Source organism: Leucopleurus acutus (genome assembly GCF_964270905.1).
Source record: "Leucopleurus acutus genome assembly, chromosome: 14".
In the NCBI taxonomy this organism is placed as follows: domain Eukaryota; kingdom Metazoa; phylum Chordata; class Mammalia; order Artiodactyla; family Delphinidae; genus Leucopleurus; species Leucopleurus acutus.
In genome coordinates, this window is record NC_139156.1 from 22,227,622 (window position 1) to 22,246,974 (window position 19,353).

Here is a 19,353-nt window from a genome sequence, read left to right on the forward strand (position 1 = left end):
AGACATTGTGGAGGAGCAGTTCTTACCTGGAAGCTTCAGGCCATCAGGAAACCCCCATGGAATTTGAGACGGTGCTTTGTGTGTGTGAGATGTGATCATTTTTTTTTTTTTTGAATTAAGAACCCATAGCTTTTCTCAGAGCCTTAAAGGGAAGGATGACCCTGAAAGAGTGAAGAACATTAGCTAGTGATATGCTAAAATAGTGAGAGAAATGTACGTAGATAACATTCAGAATCAGGCAATCTCAGGACTTTTCTTCTCTTGGTGGTTAAGCTGAAGGATAGGTCTACGTTTTAGGAAGGCATTGAATGAAGTTATGCTATCATACGTTTATCTGTGTGTATATGTGTGTGTGCGTGCACACACAATATGTATATTATGGGATAAATGCTATAAAATATATCATGTACTCTGTACTGCAGATACATTATAAAATACATGTAGCTCCAGCTTTTAAGGAACTTACATTTTCAGGTAGAATATAAGGCTAGCAACAGCAAATACAATCAGATTAGAATTAGAGGCAAAAAGTATACAAAGGCAAATGTGAGAGAGGCTGTAGCCATAAAAGGCAAAAGGGAAATAGGTAAAATGTTCGAATGCTCTTTGTGAAATGCATGGTTCAGTGAGGTCATCCTGAGAATTACCCTCAGAGGAATTATATGTTACAAATTACATACATTTAAAGAACTACTAGACTTTCCTGAGTGAGGAGAATATTCTAGGGTTAAAACCGTCTGAGCTGGTATAGACGTATGGGGTTCTTCCTGAAGGGAGGGGAATAGTATAAACAACTTTTCAGGGTCTCTACTGACATGAGCATTTTTGAGGAAGCAAATTAAAATTCTCAGGATTGGAGTTTTATTCGCACCTGCCCTTACTGCCAAATAAAATGCACATTAGCCTAAAAATAGGAAAGACTTACAATTAGTATTTTTTTCCTCTCGAGCAGCCTGGCTCCCCTTTCAGCAGAATGTACAATTTCATTCCTGGAGTCAAGCCACAGTGCATCTAGTCCAGGATGGTGCAGTTACCAGAGGCAAAGCTGAGCAGCTCAGGACACAAGAGTATTAGTCATTTAATCCACTGGGTTTTTGTATTTTATTTGACAGTTGGTTTATTTTCCCCCTGATACCAGAGGCACACTGAGGGCCAGATTTACCTGGCTAAATGAAAACTATGCTCCTTTGCAGTTGTGTCAGAGGAGATGCCCAAAAATTTAACCCTTCATGTGCCAGTACTTCAGACAGTGATGCCATGAGCACTGTGGCAGAGTGGATAACTCTGGAGGAGTTGGGACATGTGGCTCCGACTCAGCCACGTATGGGAATTGGTACTTGGGGTTGGCTTTCTTTGCCTTAAAATGTGTTTGTGTGGATAGTTATAATTGCAGGTGCACTTCCAATGAGATTGAAAAGAACAAAAAAACCCCATAAATATTAGACTCCATGTCTGTTTATGTGCTCAGCATGATGCACTGTTGGTATAAAATAACTATATCGAGGAGTATTCATTCCATCTAGGGAAAGAATATAAATGCATGTGAGTTTAGTAGTCTAAGAGGGACTAAAAGGGCAGATAGATTCTTCATTCACACATGGTAGATACCCAGTCAGAGTAGCTGGATGGATTATATGAAATTGGCAGCCCAAGTTTAGGAGGTGGAGATCTTATAAAATGATTTCACCTGGACTTTAATGACTGTCGTATTTCTGTGGGGGGTGGAGGGGGCGCGTTTTGCACTAGAGGGATGTCATAAACAATAATATAAATTTGTAAAGTTAGAAAACTCATGTAAACAGGATTGTGAATGTGTCTATTTGGCTGAAACTGAAATTTGGGCAAGTTAATTATACATGTACTCCTGGAACCTAATCTTAATTTTTTTTGGACCACTTTGACTGTTGGGCAAAATAATTTTTGTTTTCCCAATTAGGAGCCTTTTGAACATTTTGTTCAGTGGAATTATGTGTTCAGAGCTATAGATTACAAAGATTAATCTGGTAGTAATATTGGAATGAACTATGGTGCTGTGAGGTCAAAACCAAGAAGACCAGTTAGGATGGTATCACAGTAGGCTTGGTCAGGACCAAAAGGTATCTTTTGTGACCATAGACCAAATGAATTCTATCATTTTAGAGGTAGAAGAAGCCTTAACAGTCTTTGCTCTGTATGTAGCTAACAAACCAAAAATCTTAGACATTAATGAATTTTCCCAGAGGGGAAAACCACTCATTGGTGTCACATGTCTAAGTTCAGCAATTGGAATTTGAATATGATATTTAGTAGGGTTCACTACTAAATGGACGGGGATATCGGGAGATTAGCAAAGGGGCAGAAGCCAGCCTTTCTGCTAAGCTCTCTGTTTCTCCAGAAGAGAATGAAGGAGAAATCATCCCGGGAAAAAAGAATTATAGATCACCTGCTAATATGAGTAGGGGTTGGGGAAGGGCTCCATGTATCAGGGCTTGAATCACAGCATGAGGAGTGGGGCATTAGCGGGGAGTGGAGTGGGCTGCAGCCATCCAATGAGCCATTAGCTGGTGGTGTTGGCCCGAAGTCAAGTGGAGAAGGTCTGTGGCCACTCAAGCAGGTCAGTGATATGGAAATAATAGCTGGCAATCACCCACGAATCACGGAGCTTTGAACCCTGATGAGATGCGGCAGTGGGCCCTAAGGAGGGCCCTGTGCTAGTGTTGGCAGGCCAGTGGCTTTTGGAAGCGGGAACACTTATTTTTTCATGTAAGTGTTGTTCATCAATATGTCTGTGACAGTTGCTACTGTTGCAGAACTCTCAGCAAAGATGGTAGGTAGCTTTGGTGCTAGGATTCCCTTTGTCAGATGCTGTTTTCAACCAGCCTGTGGTGAACAGAATCCTCAGGTAGACAGCACCGTCTGTTAGAAGTTACTGCGTTGAGGTGGCAGCTCCGTCAGCACTCACCCGTGCACTGTCCTCCTCTCCTCTCTTCCCTTGTTTGCTGTCAGTCTTTTGAGGCATACACTCCCCTTTTGAATACATAGCCACCTTTACTTTTCCCTTAGTTCCCTGCCACTGCTTTCTCTCACCTTTAGTGAATGAGACTCTGAGGGCCCTGAAGACAAAGTCTGGATCCCTGGCTTGCAGGAAAGAGCCCATGTGGTCCATGGCGTTCTGCTCCAGCTGCGTTTCATTTCGAGTGTCTGGACTCTCAGTAGAGGCTTTTTGATGTGAGCATTTTAAGGGACTCAAAAGAGTTTGGTTGAACAGATTGTGCTTTCTGGCCCAAGACAGAGTTTTACTGGCCGTCGTTCCATAGGAAGCCAGATTTAAAAAAAAAAAAAAAAAATGCTTTTAATCAGGGAGAAATGTGTATGACCAAATGCTCTCAAAATTCATAAGATTAGGTTATTTTGATATTTTAGCCTTTTTTCTTATTTTTTCTTAGAGAACTCTACCTGTGATGTTAAAGATGTAGGTGATTGCCAAGAGGTAAAATTTTTTTGAATGAGCATGTGCCTCTCCAGCCACCACTAGAATGACTGAAGAGATTTGGGACCTTTTTCCCTTTGAAGCTCTAAAAGAAGTAGCTTGACTTCTTAAAAATCCCTGTTGGGGGACTTCCATGGTATAGACACAGGCGATAGACTCCTTGGCCTCTGAAGGGTCTATGTGAGGATGTGCCTTTGGAAAGCCCTGGAATTTTCAGAAAAATAAGCATTACAGACATTATGGAAACTTCATGCCAAATGGGCAGAGGGATACCTGTTATGTACAGTCACACCTTTTAAGCTTCTTACAAAACAGCAGTGAATCACTGTGGATGCCGTGAAGAATTCCACAGCATTTATACCAGGACCCCCAACATCTCACTCTCCATTATTTAGTTTTGTTATTTCTGTAATTAAGCAGTTGGCAAACCAAACATTCTGCTCCTTCCTTTTGTTTCTTGGCATTTGGAAACCAAGCAGCCAGGAGAACAGAGGTACAGAGCTTCCGCTTCCTTCCTTGTTTTCCCCCCACATTGTTGCCTCAGTACAGGAAACCACCCAAGGAAGGCTTAGCAGCAGGCCAAGTGTGCCAGATTACATCTTTATATTAATTTGGCAATAAACTAGTGTACAAACTGTGCTATGAAACATTGCCTCCAGTGGCATCTCTCAGTCTGTCTCAAACACGTCACTAAACATGGTGTGTTGGGAGACAGTGGAAATGAGTGAAAACAAAACACAGATGTGACTGAAAGAAAAACACAGGAGAAATGTGTAAGAATAAGCATCTACCTCAGCTCTGCTGACCATCCTGGGGCTCTGGGCTCTGGGCCTCTCTGTTAGGGGTTACACTGCGGAGCGAATTGTATAGGGGCGAGTCTGCAATGTTGTGAAGCCAACGTGAACGCTCCTGGGACTCAGAGTGCCTCACAGCTGGGGAGGAGAGACCCCCTTGCTTGGCTTATCCAGGCGGTAAGGCCTCTCCTACAGATGTACCTGCTGCCCCTGACCATAAGCAGGAGAGTCCACGTTTCTCCAGTCCTCCACAGTGAGCTTTTTCTCCCCACTCTGGGTGCCCAAGTCCTTCTAGACCGTGGACTCAGTTCCTACACAGATAAGCAAGCAACTAACTGAACACGGCGGCTGGGTCTGGGTTGTGGGAAACTGGAGAGGAGGTGTTCATTCAGGAGGGTGGGGTGTGGTGGGGGGTCTTCATGAGCTCCAACCTGCTGTTCTTGCCACCGAGGATGGCTCATTCAATGTCACCAGACTTTTCAGAGTTTTTCGAGAGAAGTAATCCTGCTTTGTTTGAGATATGACATTTTAAAAACTTAAAACAGAAAGCCGTGCAGGGCAAGTCAACCTCATCTGCTGCCTTGTCTTAGTCCCCAGATCACCTTTTTGCTGATTTCTCTGTCTTTCCCATTATCTTTGTTTTTCTCCTGTCCATGGATCTTCCTGTCAGTTTTATTTCAGGAAAAGTTCCATTGTTTTGTGAAGTAAAAAAAAAAATGCATGCAAATGAGTGATTAATTCTGTGGAGGGAGGACAAAACCCTTAGGACAGTTTGGTGGGTCACCCTTCATTTTGCGGCAGTTCTAGAATATTCATGAATTTGTGTTGTCTCACTTGTTCTGCAGCCCTATGAGTCAGCAGTCCAAGTAATACCATGTGGGAGCTTGTAGGATCTCTGTTCTCCTCTATATTCCAAAGTATCAAAGTTTATGAAAGAAATAAGAAATCCTAAGGCTTGCACGGTGGCCTCACCTTCAGTATTTTGGTAAATATGTGTAAGATACACTTAAAACCAAAACATGGCTTTAAAGGAGGAAAGCACGTTTTCATAAGGAAACCCTATTCACAAATAATTGAAACCCTAAATATGAACAGCGGCATTCTCTGTATAAATGAAGGCAGAGTTTGAGTTAAAATCATATATTGATAGAAAAGGAAAATTATACTGCCAGTGTGTTTGAGAGCATACAATAGAATTTTAGTAACTTGCATAAAAGTAAATTTTTATAAGAAGAACTGCTTTTAGCTTTCTCCCTTCTTTCTTTCTACCAGTCCTGCAATTTTACTTAAACAGTTTCATATACATTTCTTTAACAAAAAAGAAAAAAGAACACAACTTTCTTTTTAATCTTTCCTACTTTTCCTGACTGAGCACTAAAAGATGGCCATCGCTTATCACGACAGCTTTGAATGCCAGGAATTCTCTGGGAAATAATGACTGCTTGATATAAGGGAAGAGATGTAGGCATTTTCCAAAACTCAGTCATATTGGTTTCTCACCAGCGATAGACAGCACAGCAAGTGAGGCAGGAACATCAGCTCTCTGTCAGGTCCTCCAAATGGCCATGTGACCTTCAGCAGGTCATTTAACTTAGAGTTTCGCCAGCTGTGAAGTGGAAGCAATAACAGTACCTGGCTCACAGGACTGTTTGAGGATGCTGTGATAATGTATGTAAAACACTCAACACAGAACCTGGCACATGCCTAGCACCACGTGAATGCCAGCCAATGTATTATTCAAAGACCTAGGAGAGAGCCACCTGGCGTGGCATAACTAGGGTTAGACGGAAGGCTTCCTTAGCCGTAATCCGGTGTCTTCCCCATACGTGACGTTATACGTATTTAGCCAATGTTGAATATCCTCTTAGACAATCACTAAAAGGTACCACTGAACCAGAATGAACAGAGCAAGCAAGAACCAATATATGGTACTCAGAAATATTATTGATTATAATAACAATAAGCCATTACATATTAAAGTATTTGCCTTTGCAGCAACTCTGTTTGTTTTTGAGTAGACCTAGCATCCCCTTAATGTCAAAAGGGCAAGATTGAAAGAAAAGATAAATGGATCCTTCAAATTCAACCCCCTGGGGATATTCAAATGATTTCTGCACAAGCACAAACACTTAGGAAGCTGATACCTACCTAATGCCATCACGTTTCCCAAGGCACTACATTAAAAGGCACTCAGTTATTCATAAGAAATATGTGGAACGTTATATACCATGCTTTGGCAAGATTTCCATGTGCTTGAAATTTCCCAGTGTCAGAGCTGATTTCTAATCTCATGAATATGTAAATAATTTAAGTATTCAAGTACAAAACTGGCAATTAGAGTGGAAACCAGGGAGCTTGCTGAACATCAACCCCAATGCTTGTTTATAAAACAAATTCTCCAGCTGAAATGCCATCTTATGCAAACGAGGAAGGCCTGTGTTCACTTTAGCTAACTTGTTTAACCAGGTTGTATCATTATTTTTCAATTGCTACCTGAAGCAGTTTGATCTACCTTTTCCCAAATTTGAAAGAAATGAGCTACAAGAATAAGGAGAAATGGACATTTTTGAATGAGTGATTGGGGTTAAGGTTTGGACAGATAGAATTATGCTTTTTGGTAGCTATTTAAACTTTGAAGTAAATTACATTTTTGCTTGTGCAATTTTTTAGCCAGTTATTTTGATCTATTCTACCCACCAACACTTGTCTAAATGGATTAAGATGCCTCCTTAATCCAGGCACCAGTCTGGGAAGGTTTGAAGGACACTTGACATCCTAAGAGGGCATGGAGCTTTTTCTTAACTGAGCTCGAGGGATATCCAGAAAAAAACTCTCTCTGAGTGTGGCCCTTTAGAATCTAGTAATGGTAACATTTTCTTGTATCCTGCCTTGTCAAGCATGGCTGCTGCCAGCAGTGTTGCCAAGGAGGGGAGTGGTTTGAGAAGGAGGGAGTCTTGGCCTTGTAAATAGACATATTTTGTGAAGTTATGACTCTGTTGGTTTCATACTAAAAAATTTTTTTAAATGTTATCTTTCCCAACTTCCTCCCTTCAGTACAATAGGATATTGTAAGTTCAGATTACACATGGCACATGAGGTATTCCAAGAGATCCAGAGGCCCAGCCAGGATCTCATAGCTGGCAAGAGGAAGAGAAACCAGAAGTCAGCTACCCTTCTAAGATGACCAGGTCCCTTTACTGAGCTAGACCCTTAATATAAAATACTATGAGATGGCTTTCCCAGGACTTCCAGATGGGAGAATTACCCTCCTCACCTCCCTTTCCCACACCCATCCTCGCTTGCTCTTTGGCCCCTTTCCACACCTCCTTTTCCCTTCAAGTGAGAAAAGCCTAGTTCCCGAGCCGGTGGAGTGGGTTCCCTCGCCCCTGCTGCTCCCACCCGGGTCCCCCCTCCAGCCATCGCTACTGCCACCACCTCGGTTCCGTTCAATCGATTTTTGCTGCATGTCAACACTTATTACCAAAGAAGTGATACATTTCCTCACCACCCTCCTGTTCTCTTTGTGAACAACAACATGCATTTTCCAAGAAGTTAAGTGAAACTAAGGATCCAGTTGGTGGCCACTGAACAGAGATAAGGGTTGGGTCCTCTAATCTTCACGAGCAACAAGGACATTTTAATCATAATGAATGGTTCAAGTACTAATATCCCACTACTTCAGGTAAATAGTTAAGAAGAACATAGGCCTCAATTCAGTATTTATCGATATAAAGGATTCTTGCCAGAATGGTGAGTTCAGTCAGTGTATTAACATTTTTGGATTGCAAAGTATAATCTGACTATGAATAGCAGGTGATTAATATACCAGAATAATACTATCAGAATCAGAGTGGATAAGAATGGTTTTTTGGGCCTGCATGCCTGCCCTCTTGCTGTGCTCCTGATTAAAGAAATTAGTCCTTCCTTTCCAGCTTAGTCCCTGGAAAGAAGTTTCAGCCTGAGAGCTTGTGGGATCTTAGTTCCCAGGGCGGAGGTTGGGCCCAAGCTTCTGCAGTGGGAACTCTGAGTCCAAACCACTGGACTAACAGAGAACCTCACACACCAGGGAATATCAGTCGGAGTGAGGCCTCCCAGAGGTCTTCATCTCATCACCAAGACCCAGCTCTATCCAACTGCCTACAAACTCCAGTGCTGGACATCTCAGGCCAAACAACCAGTAAGACAGGAAAGCAGCACCAACCATCAGGAAAAAAAAAAAAAAAAGAAATGACAAAAAAATTTGTTGCAGAGGAAGGAGCAAGGTAAAAACCTACAAGACCAAATAAATGAAGATGAAATAGGCAACCTACCTGAAAAAGAATTCAGAATAATGATAGTAGGGGTGATCAAAACTCTCAGAAACAATGGGGAAAATACAAGAAACATTTAACAAGGATCTAGAAGAACTAAAGTGCAAACAAACAGTGATGAACAACACAATTACTGAAATTAAAAATACTCTACAAGGAATCAATAACAGAATAACTGAGGTAGAAGAAGGGATAAGTGAGCTGGAAGATAAAATGGTGGAAATAACTGCCAGGGAGCAGAATAAAGAAAAAAGAACCAGAGGAAATGAGGACAGTCGCAGAGACCTCTGGGACAACATTAAATGCACCAACATTCAAATTATAGGCATCCTAGAAGAAGAAGAAAAAAAGAAAGGGTCTGAGAAAATATTTGAAGAGATTATAGTCGAAAACTTCCCTAACATGGGAAAGGAAATAGTCAGTCAAGTCCAGGAAGCGCAGAGAGTCCCAACAGGATAAACCCAAAGAGAAACACGCCGAGACACATATTAATCAAACTATCAAAAATTAAATACAAAGAAAAAATATTGAAAGCATCAAGGGAAAAGCAACAAACAACATACAAGGAAATCCCCGTAAGGTTAACAGCTGATCTTTCAGCAGACACTCTGCAAGCCAGAATGGAGTGGCAAGATGTATTGAAAGTGATGAAAGGGAAAAACCTACACCAAGATTATTCTACCCAGCAAGGATCTCATTCAGGTTCGACAGAGAAATTAAAACCTTTACAGATAAGCAAAAGTTAAGAGAATTCAGCACCACCAAATGAGCTTTACAACAAGTGCTAAAGGAACTTCTCTAGGCAGGAAACACAGGAGAAGGAAAAGACTCACAATAAAAAATCCAAAACAATTAAGAAAATGGGAATAGGAACATACATATCGATAATTACCTTAAATGTAAATGGATTAAATGCTCCAACCAAAAGACATAGACTGGCTGAATGGATACAAAAACAAGACCCGTATATATGCTGTCTACAGCAGACCCACTTCAGACCTACGGACACAAACAGACAGAAAGTGAGGGGATGGAAAAAAATATTCCATGCAAATGGAAATCAAAAGAAAGCTGGAGTAGCAATTCTCATATGAGACAAAATAGACTTTAAAATAAAGACTATTACAAGAGACAGAGAAGGACACTACATAATGATCAAGGGATCAACCAAGAAGAAGATATAACAATTGTAAATATTTATGCCCCCAACATAGGTGCACCTCAATACATAAGGCACATGCTAGCAGCCATAAAAGGGAAAATCAACAGTAACACAGTAATAGTAGGGGAATTTAATACCCCACTTTCACCAGTGGACAGATCATCCAAAATGAAAATAAATAAGGAAACACAAGCTTTAAATGATACATTAAACAAGATGGAAATAATTGATATTTATAGGACATTCCATCCAAAAACAACAGGATACACTTTATTCTCAAGTGCTCATGGAGCATGCTCCAGGATAATCATATCTTGGATCACAAATCAAACCTTGGTATATTTAAGAAATTGAAATCATATCAAGTAGCTTTTCTGACCACAACGCTATGAGAATAGATATCAGTTACAGGAAAAAAACTAAAAAATACAAACACATGGAGGCTAAACAGTATGCTACTAAATAACCAAGAGATCACTGAATAAATCAAAGAGGAAATAAAAAAATGCCTAGAAACAAATGACAATGAAAACACGATGACCCAAAACCTGTGGGATGCAGCAAAAGCAGTTCTAAGAGGGAAGTTTATAGCAATACAATCCTACCTCAAGAAACAAGAAACATCTCAAATAAACAACCTAACCTTACACATAAAGCAATTAGAGAATGAAGAACAAAAAAACCCCAAAGTTAGCAGAAGGAAAGAAATCATAAAGATCAGATCAGAAATAAATGAAAAAGAAACAAAAGAAATAATAGCAAAGATCAATAAAACTAAAAGCTGGTTCTTTGAGAAGATAAACAAGATTGATAAACCATTAGCCAGACTTATCGAGAAAAAAAAAGGGAGAAGACTCAAATCAACAGAATTAGAAATGAAACAGGAGAAGTAACAACTGACACTGCAGAAAAACAAAGGATCGTGAGTGATTACTACAAGCAGCTGTATGCCAATAAAATGGACAACCTGGAAGAAATGGACAAATTCTTAGAAAAGCACAACCTTCCGTGACTGAACCAGGAAGAAATACAAAATATAAACAGATGAGTCACAAGCACTGAAATTGAAACTGTGATTAAAAATCTTCCAACAAACAAAGGCCCAGGACCAGGCGGCTTCACAGGCGAATTCTACCAAACACTTACAGAAGAACTAACACCTATCCTTCTCAAACTCTTCCAAAATAGAGCAGGGGGAGGAATACTCCCAAACTCATTCTATGAGGCCACCATCACCCTGATACCAAAACCAGACAAAGATGTCACGAAAAAAAACTACAGGCCAATATCACTGATGAACATAGATGCAAAAATTCTCAACAAAATACTAGCAAACAGAATACAACAGCACATTAAAAGGTTCATACACCATGATCAAGTGGAGTTTATCCCAGGATGCAAGGACTCTTCGGTATATGCAAATCAATCAATGTGATACCCCATATTAACAAATTGAAGGATAAAAACCATATGATAATCTCAATAGATGCAGAAAAAGCTTTTGACAAAATTCACAACCATTTATGATAAAAACTCTCCAGAAGGTGGGCATAGAGGGAAATCACCTCAATATAATAAAGGCCATATATGACAAACCCACAGCCAACATCATTCTCAATGGTGAAAAACTGAAACCATTTCCACTAAGATCAGGAAAAAGACAAGGTTGCCCACTCTCACCACTATTATTCAACATAGTTTTGGAAGTTTTAGCCATGGCAGTCAGAGAAGAAAAAGAAATAAAAGGAATCCAAATCAGAAAAGAAGTAAAGCTGTCACTGTTTGCAGATGACATGATACTATACATAGAGAATCCTAAAGAAAACTACTAGAGGTAATCAATGAATTTGGTAAAGTAGCAGGATACAAAATTAATGCACAGAAATCTCTGGCATTCCTATACACTAATGATGAAAAATCTGAAAGAGAAATTAAGGAAACACTCCCGTTTACCACTGCAATAAAACAAATAAAATACCTAGGAATAAAGCTACCTAAGGAGACAAAAGACCTGTATGCAGAAAACTATAAGACACTGATGAAAGAAATTAAAGATGACAGAAACAGATGGAGAGATGTTCCATGTTCTTGGATTGGAAGAATCAACATTGTGAAAATTACTATACTACTCAGAGCGATCTACAGATTCAATGCAATTCCTATCCAACTACCAATGGCATTTTTCCCAGAACTAAAACAAAAAGTTGCACAATTTGTATGGAAACACAAAAGACCCTGAATAGCCAAAACAATCTCGAGAAAGAAAAACAGAGCTGGAGGAATCAGGCTCCTGGACTTCAGACTATACTACAAAGCTGCAGTAATCAAGACAGTGTAGTTCTGGCAGCAGAACAGAAATATAGATCAATGGAACAGGATAGAAAGACCAGAGATAAACCCACACACAATATGGTCACCTTATCTTTGATAAAGGAGACGAGAGTATACAATGGAGAAAAGACAGCCTCTTCAATAAGTGGTGCTGGGAAAACTGGATAGCTACATGTAAAAGAATGAAATTAGACCACTCCCTAAAACCATACACAAAAATAAACCCAAAATGGATTAAAGATCTAAATGTAAGGCCAGACACTATCAAACTCTTAGAGGAAAACCTAGCCAGAACACTCTATGGCATAAATCACAGCAAGATCCTTTTTGACCCATCTCCTAGAGAAATGGAAATAAAACCAAAAATAAACGAATGGGACCTAATGAAACTTCAAAGCTTTTGCACAGCAAAGGAAACCATAAACAAGACGAAAAGACAACCCTCAGAATGGGAGAAAATTTTGCAAATGAAGCAACTGACAAATGATTAATCTCCAAAATATAGTAGCCTGTCATGCAGCTCTATACCAAAAAAAAAAAAAAAAAACAACCCAATCCAAAAATGGGCAGAAGACCTAAATAGTCGTTTCTCCAAAGAAGATATACAGATTGCCAACAAACACATGAAAAGATGCTCAACATCACTAATCATTAGAAAGATGCAAATCAAAACTACAATGATGTGTCACTTCACACCAGTCAGAATGGCCATCATCGAAAAATCTACAAAGAATAAATACTGGAGAGGGTGTGGAGAAAAGGGAACCCTTTTGAACTGTTGGTGGGAATGTAAATTGATGCAGCCACTATAGAGAACAGTATGGAAGTTCCTTAAAAATCTAAAAATAGAACTACCATACGACCGAGCAATCCCACTACTGGGCATATACCCTGAGAAAATCGTAATTCAAAAAGAATCATGTACCACAATGTTCATTGCAGCTCTATTTACAATAGCCAGGACATGGAAGCAACCTAAGTGTCCACTGACAGATGAATGGATAAAGATGTGGCACATATGTACAATGGAATGTTACTCAGCCATAAAAAGAAATGAAATTGAGTTATTTGTAGTGAGTTGGATGGACCTAGAATCTGTCATACAGAGTGAAGTAAGTCAGAAAGAGAAAAACAAATACCATATGCTAACAAATATATATGGAATCTAAAAAGAAAAATTGGTTCTAAATGAACCTTGGGGCAGGACAGGAATAAAGGCACAGATGTAGAGAATGGACTTGAGGACATGGGGAGGGGCAAGGGTAAGCTGGGACGAAGGGAGAGAGTGGCATTGATGTATATACACTAGCAAATGTAAAATAGCTAGCTAGTGGGAAGCAGCTGCATGGCACAGGGAGATTAGCTTGGTGCTTTGTGACCACCTAGAGGGGTGGGATAAGGAGGGTGGGAGGAAGCCGCAAGAGGGAAGGGATATGGAGATATACGTATGCATATAGCTGATTCACTTTGTTATACAGTAGAAACTAATGCAACACTGTAAAGCAATTATACTCCAATAAAGATGTTAAGAAAAAATTCTATGAGATAGAGTCACAAATTCTGATCTGAAAGGCTCTCACTCTCTTGACTTGCTTAATTCCAATGCCCGCCTGGCTGATCTAAGTATAGTCATGATGAGAAAATGTCCCAGAACAAGAAGACTTGTGATCCAAAGCCGAACAGCCTCAGCTACTCCAGGAAAGGCCATGCTGAGCAGTATCCAACCTCAGAGGCTGGGTACATGGATGCATTGTTTAGGGTCCTTCCTTGGCTTCCTGAAAGTCAGGAGGAAAAAAGCAATAACAAGTTCTTCTCCTTGCCATTCCTCCTTTCCTCAGGGCCTGTGGACAGCTCAGGCTAGAGGCAATAATCAGCAGAAAGGGGAGAGTGTGAGAGCTAGTACTGACCTTTTACTCTGTGGGAAGCTTTATGCCAGACTTTTCACATTGACACCTCAACTCTATTTTTACATGAAACATCAGATGTATCATTATGCCAGTTAGAATTGGGGGAATCTGAGGCTCTGAAAGGTTAAGAAAATTCCCAAGGTGTTTGGTAGAGCCAGGAGTCTTATCCAGGTTTGACCCTCTTCACTCAGTCCTCGCTGCACCAAAACGCTTGCCTCCCTACAAAAGCCATTGCGATCCTTTTCTTTTTTTCCTTTTCTTTAATTGCCAATTTTTTTTTCTATTTTTATGTAACCATCTTTCCACTCTCCAACCTACCGTGAGACCTGTTCCCTCTGACAGATGCACTAGTACACATTTCAAGAGCTGAGTTTCACAGCAGAGAGAAAACTATTGTTTGAAGATCACACAGCAGAGGAAGGGAGAGGGAGGGACCGGCAAGTCAGAGGGTCATTGCCCCTGGCTGCTTCCCAGGCAGCCAGCAGTCCCTTGTGAACCCTCAGACCAGCTTGTGACTGAAACACTGTGACCCCTGCTCGTCTCTTCCAACCTTGCACCAGCTCTGGCCCCAGGGGTCTGTGTGTAGAATCTCACCCTGCCCAGGTAAGATGACTGGAGCTTTCAGAAGTGACCCTCTCTGTAAGCTGGTGCAGTCACTATGGAAAACAGTATGGAGATTCATTTAAAAACTAAAAATAGAGCCACCATATGATCCAGCAATCCCACTCCTGAGCATTTATCCAGAAAAGATGAAAACTCTCATTCAGAAAGATAAATGTGCCCCAGTGTTCATAGCAGCACTATTTACGACAGCCAAGACATGGAAGCAACCTAAATGTCCATTGACGAATGGATGAAGAAGATGTGGTATACACATACACACATGCACACACAATGGACTATTTATTACTCAGCCATGAGAAAGAATGAAATAATGTCATTTGCAGCAACATGGATGGACCTAGAGGTTATCATGCTAAGAGAAGTAAGTCTGACCGAGAAAGACAAATATCATATGATATTACTTATATGTGGAATCTAAAGAAATGATACAAACGAAATTATTTACAAAACAGAAACAGACTCACAGACATAGAAAACAAACTTATGGTTACCAAAGGGGAAAAGGGGAGTGGGGGGAAGGATAAATTAGGAGTTTGGGATTAACAGATACACACTACTATATATATAAAATTGATAAGCAACAAGGTCCTACTATACATCACAGGGAACTATATTCAATGTCTTGTAATAACCTATAATGGAAAAGAATATGAAAAGGAATACATATATGTAAAAAGAATATGTATATGAAAAAGAATATATATATGCATATATATAACTGAACCACTTTGCTGTACACCAAAAACTAACACAACATTGTAAATCAACTATACTTCAATAATAAGTTAATTAAAAAGCAAAAATAAATAAATAAATAAAAAATAAATCAGTAGTCCTTGGAATGATTAGATTAAATATCTGGATATTCCAGAAAAGCATCTAAAGCCCATCATTCAAATTTAAGACAAAATTTGTAGTTCCCTGTGTGTATACAGCACAGGGAGCTGTATTCAACATCTTGCAATAACCTATAATAGAAAAGAATCTGGCAAAGAGTATATATATATACACATTCACATATATATATATATCTGAATCACTTTGCTGTACACCTGAAACTAACACAGCATTGTAAATCAACTATATTTCAATTTAAAAAAATGTGACCCTCTCTTACGCTCTACTTCTAGTCAGATTTTTTTCCTTTTAAAATTTTGTTTATTATTATTGTTGTTATTGCCTTTCCTCCTTCCCACACCCAGGGGCCCTGACTCACCCAGGCCCCCATCTCTTCCCTGCCCTGATACAGTCACCTTCTAACTGATCTCTCTCCTCTGTTCCATCTTCACACGGCTAATGGATCCATCTTAACGGAGGCACACTTCCAGTTATGTCCCAAGTGACAGTTTTCTCCTCCTGCTTATTTTTGTCTCTCAAAACCTGCTGAGCTTCATCATATATTCATTTAAATAATGGTATGATTACATGGTTATTGAGGGCTATTCATTTTTTCCCATCAGTGTCTTGATATTGGGGATCTGTGATACAGATCCTTACTAGCTTCTAATTATTTTACTTATCTTCCATTTATTTCCATATCTATATTATAGGAGCTTTAAGGCCGAGAGTCCATTTGAAATTTCCCTAAGTACCTCCAGACGTGGGAGCACAGGAAGAGTCCGTGAACTGAACTGGTCCACAGCCACATATTGACCCTTGTTGCCCAGCCAGCCCCAGTTCCATATGTCGAATCCCCCAAGCCTGCCTCAAAGTGCCAAACACAACTATGGGGTATGTGACAGACTTCGGTGACAGCTGGGGAATGGCCAGTGACAGATTTGATAAATCCAGCCTTCAGAGAGATTGATGGAGCCGGTGACATGTCATCATTCCTGCTCTCTCTTCATCAGCAAAGCCTGAGCGCTCAGCCTTGGTGCCCTTGTATTTTGACCTTTGGGAACAGTCTCCATTAGCTCCCCGCAAGTTATGGTAGGATTGCATTCATCCAGTCTGCTCCCAGGCCATGTTTATAGCCTCTACTCCCACTTCACTTCCCTTTATGCACCTCCACCAAACTGGGTCTCTTGAAGTTGACAAAAGAAGAACAAAGATACTGCCCTAACCTTTGCTGCTCTGTTTATTTGCTCAGACTGACCCACTTGCCCTGGAACACTCTTTTCTCACATCTTCAAATTAAGAACTTTTTACTGTATTCCTAGTCCCACCTTGAAAGCTTTGGCAGATCCCCAGCTTCTTCCTGTCTTACATAAGCCACCATAACACTCTGGACAAAATATAACAACACTTACTGTACTTTGTGTGTGATATCCCCTGAGAAGCCAGCTTTTTCTCTGGGGAACTTACATCTCTCGGGGTTTGGGGGAGCTGGTCTGGGATGGGTCATCATGGTTCTCTATCTCTCCCTGTACCCACCAGCCAAGGAGAAGGCTTGTGTCAGTGCTGGGTGGAGTTTTAGGTCCTTTATAATGTGATTTCCCCTAAGAGTGGGTGCTGGCTTCCTGTGCTGTGCAACTAGAGCAGCAGAGCTTATCTCTGAAGACCATGGATTTCTCTGGACTGATTTTCTTCCTATTGAGGCTGGGGGAGGAAGGGCTTGATATTTGCAATGCCTTGGGGGCTGGCATTAGACATTTATTTGAAGTCCTCAAGGTCCCATCTCTTTCTTGCTAAAAAGAATGCAGTAACAGCAGTGAGAACTGGAGAGGCATGAGGCGGAAGAGTGCTTTGCACCCAGGCCATCCCCAGGGCGATATTAGGATGAAGCAAATCAAATAGAACTGGCAGGGTTTTCTGTCAGCCTTTTCAGGAAGGGCAGTTTGCAAGCCTCCCGCCTCTAAAATGTTAAGGGCAGAGAAGGAAAGGGGAGGGAGCAGGCAACCTTGAAAAGAACCAACTGCAGGACATGTTCCTCCAACAAGGAAACCTCTGCAGGAGCCCACGTTGGGGAGACCCAGGGACCTGCCTCCTGATGGGAAAGTCACCGTGGGGACCTTTGTGGTGAAAGCATCCAATCCCATCAACCAAAGACTGAAACATGCTGTCACTCTTACCTTCTACCAAATGGTGTCCTTGCACCAATTTCCTAGCAGCAAAAGAAAATTCCTAATGTGTACCTATCTAACAATCTAAAATGAGGGGCTGCACTGATCTGATTTAGAACTGTTGAGAAGACTTTTTGGAGACAGTGATGCTTGCAAGCTTTTGCATTAACACAAGGAAGTGGAATTTCTATTCAAAGAAAGATGCCACTCTGCTAGGGATTCAACCAAAATGTGAATGGTAAGAAGATGGAAAATGAAAGTTGGAAACAGCTGCTCTCATACCCCACTTCTTTCAGCCCATCTTAATCTGCTATAGTTTAGGTATCCTGAGCAAAGTCAATGAATCTCACTTTTGCCCACCTCCAAGCTATTTGTCCTCCTGTGGCCTCTCTCTTTATTCTCCCTTGGAACCTGTGCCCCTCAGCCAACCTGCAGCCCTGCAGGCCTCTGGAGCATGACAACAGAGATGATTGTACAATTGTCTAAAAGCTCCTAATAAAACCAACCCTTGAAATTGGATCCTTTGCAATTAACTATTTTTATCTGCACTCTTCTTATAGCAGACAAAGGCAGATGGCAAGAAAACAAGTCAATGTAAGTGATGTCAAAAGAAAAAAAAATAGGAGAAGGAAGGAAGAAAGGAAGGAAGGAAAGAAGAAAGGGAGGGAGGAAGGGAGGAAGGATGGGCTAAATCTTCAGAGGAGGAGCATGGCAAGAAGTGTTGACAGCCCCAGACCAGCATAATAAGGAAGTAGAGGGTTGGGCCCTGAGGCTGCTAATAGGTCTTGAGCATAGATGAACAGTGGGTTTGTGCCCATTAAGTTGTAGCTACTGAGATGGGGAAGTGGTCTCAGCTAGTTTAGAGTGATTCTAAATGGGAAGGATTGTCTGCCCTGCATTCTTAGTTAACCAGAATCCTTCCCCCCTCCTTTTCTAAAATGTCTACTCTGTTTTTTCCCAATATTTTGTACCAGTGTTAGGAAAACAAAACAAAACTAAACCCCTCCAAGAATGGCCTTTGGGGGTTCATGACAGAGGGTTAGCAGATGAGCAGCTCTCTCCTAAAACTAGTAGAAATATTCTCTTCCTCCCTCTGATCTTTCTACCTCGCTCGTTCTCTAGGCTTGGCACTGCTGGAGGAAGCGGCCGATGCCTTCTCTGATGTGACAGATAGTAATGATATTTCTTAGTTCTGTGTTCTGAGAGAACTGAGAAACCTTGGAGCTGGAGACAGACAGGGAGGGAAATAAATCTTACTTAGGTGCTGCCAACACTATGAATTTTATTAAAGGACATTGACTCGTTCTACATGGAAAGCCTTCCACTGGTGGCTGAGACAGTCATTGGGTAAAAAAGGCTTTGATCGCAGTTTTTAGTGGAGCAAAACTTTGCTGCCAGACTCTGCAGGTTTAATTAGCACATTATCTTGGATGGCTGTGAGTTGTTTTCTTCTTTTCTTGGTATAACATCAGGCTGGACAATTAACTTCTTAGGGAGAAAAAGTTTGAAATAGTAGGTGAAGTGTATAGAGCAGCTCTGTCTAGGGGTGAATATTCAAGACCCTGCCTGCAAGTCTTTGCAAGTTTCAAATGTACTGATATTTATAGTTTTGTTTGTTGGTTTTAGGTACAGACCTCTAGCTATGGATCCATGGAAGTAAAACATATTCCTCTGCTAAATTACCTTTGTCTGTCCTTTGGGAAACCTGAGTGTTTTACTAGGTAGATCCATTGCTAGGTAATTTGCATGATGTA

The 19,353-nt window shown here is 40.7% G+C and overlaps 1 protein-coding gene across 3 annotated transcripts in view; it reads left to right on the top strand.

The window, feature by feature from the left end:
- SORCS1 (sortilin related VPS10 domain containing receptor 1) overlaps positions 1-19,353 on the top strand; it is a gene marked incomplete at its 5' end in the record, with an annotated part of 555,414 nt that overhangs the window by 340,586 nt on the left and 195,475 nt on the right. The gene's annotated exons all lie outside the window — the stretch shown is intronic.